Below are 2,721 nucleotides of genomic sequence, written 5' to 3'. Positions count from 1 at the left end.
ATGCCCTATGGAAGAAAGTATGACAATACATGGCTACTGATTTCAATCCTGAGCCATTGCAGTGTACCCTTCACCCCTTTTGATGTATAAGAGAATGGTGAAGCCAGAGGAGTGGGCACAGGGAAGGGGGAGAGCTGGTTCTCCAACACTTTTTCTGTTGCTTCTGCCACCTGTAGTTCCACTATGTGAAAACACAGGCCTAGAACTTTGTCCAGGATGCTGACACTGCCTCTGCATTGAAGGGTGTCATCTCAAAGATGTGTAACGAGGAGAACCAGAAGGTTTGTGTCAAGGACATTACCTGTACCTAGTCCTGGGGAAGGAGGACAGGCCAGGGGTTAGCTGTCTTCTTTAGAATGAGAGTTCCTAGTGCTTACCCCACCCCTCCTTTCTGTAGATATCTCTTTGTCAGTCATTCTGCTGTATCCTACTCTGTGTGGTATGAGTTGGAGCCAGAAGAAATGGAACATCTAAAGGTAATGCAGACTCAAGGCCCATTGTGTGTTCACACCCAGACCTACCTCTTCTTCCTCCAGCCCCCGATTTCCCTATCCCCACCAGAGCCTCACAGTGGCTGTCTCCATCTCTTTCTGCAGCTGACCATGAACAAACACTATGATGTCTCCCAGCAAATTCTTGACCTCCAGAGGCTCTGCTTTGACCCAGGTACAGTTGACAGCAGTAATGCTAGGGCAGGGATCTGCCTGGGAGGGATACTTAAAGGATGACAATGTGGGGAGGGGTTGGTACTGACCCTGGAACCCTCTCAGCCTTCCTATTGCCTCTTCTCAGATTGTTGAAGACTTGGTGGGCCATGATATTGATATAATCCTGAATTGAAGAAAATGCATGGCTGCCACCCTGAAGATCATTGAAAAGAGTTCCCCCTGATGTGAGGCCTTATGCCCAGTGATGTTTTTATGGTAGAGGATGGTACGAATGGTGTGGAGGGAAGACTTGTTTCTGAGGCCCTAGATAGTAACTGTGACTCTAACTCCTTCTCACAAAAAGCTGTTGTCCTTGAACTCGAGCAACAACAAACTGTACAGGCTGGATGGCCTGTCTGACATTATACAGATGGTCCCCACAGTCAAGATCCTGAAGCTCTCCAAGAATGAGGTGGGAAGAGGGAGGCAGATCAAAGTTGGGGTTGACGGTGGGTGGTAGTGTATATCAGTGATGACAGGAGGCAGGAGAAGGTACCTGTGTGGAAAAGTGGGGGCTGGAGGTGCAGGGGCCCACATGTCTCTCTTTCCCTGGGACTCGTTTCCAGCTTCCTCCCCATATTTCTCAGCAGACGTCAGCCTGAGAGTTGGACAAAGTGAGGGAGCTGTGGCTAGAAGAGAATCTGTGACACCTTTCCTGGGGACCTCTGCCCCTGGGAGCATGAGCTACCTGACAGTGCCCATCTGCAGGAGGCAGCAGCTATGAGGAGGACCATGTGCCCTGCCTTCTCTACTCTCTCTGTCTTTCACCTGTGCTTAGAGGTCTCCTTTCCTTCCTGTGACCTGCTTACCTGTTTCCCTGGTCTGGGGTCTGTTTCTTACCTTTCTGCACTTAGCTTTCCCTAACATACTGCTATGTTCTGACTGTTTGTGTCCCCCACCTCACTGCATTCATTTGTTGAAATCCTGACACCCAAAGATGACAGTATCAAGAGGTGGTTTTTTTGGGAGGTGCTTAGGTCATGAGGGTGCAACCTTCCTGAATGGAATGAGTACCATTATATAAAAGGCTCCAGAGAGATCCCTAACACCTTGTACCATGTGAGGACACAGCAAAACGATGCCAGGAATGAACCAGGAAGAGGGCCCTCACAAGAAAGCGACCATGCTGGTGACTTGATCTAGACTTTCCAGCCTACAAAGTGGATAGCAAAAAATTACTGTCATTTATCAGATACCAACTTGGCAGTATTTTGTTATAGCAGACTGAGCAGACTAAGACACATGCCTTCCCATGAGTGTGTTCCAGGAAGCAGGGCTCCATCTCCTCTCCAGAACCAGAGTGACCACTTTGGGCCAGGTGCTGGTGCCTTGGACTGAGAAGGGCCCTCAACCCCAGGGCTTCATGCTGAGACAGGCCTTCCTACTCCCTGCTGAGATGGTGCTTCCCTCCCTTGTTCTGAGAGGGACCCTCTTTTCCTTGAACCAAATGTGTCCCCTCCTCCAATTCCAGGATGCCATGGTGGCTTTTCCTGCCCATGCTGAGGGCTGAGGTCCTAGGGGGCTGCCATCATGACATCCGTTCCTCTGACCCAATGCCAGGAGCTGGGCCCTCCTTGAGACAAACCAGGGTTCCCTGAGTCAGGGGGCCAGAAGTGGGAGACTGCCAGGGAGCAGAGGACTTCCTGAGGCAGGAATGGAAGTCAGAGAGCAGAGGTGTTTGAGGAGACAGATGGAGAGGCTTCTCAGATGCACTGTTCCCTCCCCACCCCCACACATGTCACATCATCCAAACCGGTCCTTCAGAGGATCCATGGGTAGCCCGACAACGAATATAATCCCTCAGGCAAGGAACCGACTGAGACAGACACAGGTGCACTGGGGCCATCAGGAGGGAAGGCGGTGATCATAAGAGGGGACCGCAGACCCTCAGCTTCATGCTGACCTGGGACTTGACCCTCTACTCCTTCTGCGGATGGTCGCCTGCCCCTGTGGCTGCCTCGTTCCCCATGCCCAGCTCAGACTGAGTTCACACAGGTGACAAACCTTCAACCAG

At 51.3% G+C, this 2,721-nt stretch overlaps 1 pseudogene; it reads left to right on the top strand.

Moving 5' to 3' along the window:
- LOC122235281 lies at positions 1–1,431 on the top strand (annotated as a pseudogene).
- Positions 1,432–2,721: the final 1,290 nt, after the last annotated feature.

The sequence above is a fragment of the Panthera tigris genome, chromosome X (assembly GCF_018350195.1).
Source record: "Panthera tigris isolate Pti1 chromosome X, P.tigris_Pti1_mat1.1, whole genome shotgun sequence".
Lineage (NCBI taxonomy): Eukaryota > Metazoa > Chordata > Mammalia > Carnivora > Felidae > Panthera > Panthera tigris.
Note: the sequence above shows the minus strand (reverse complement) of the source record. Positions and strands in the feature narration are given on the sequence as shown.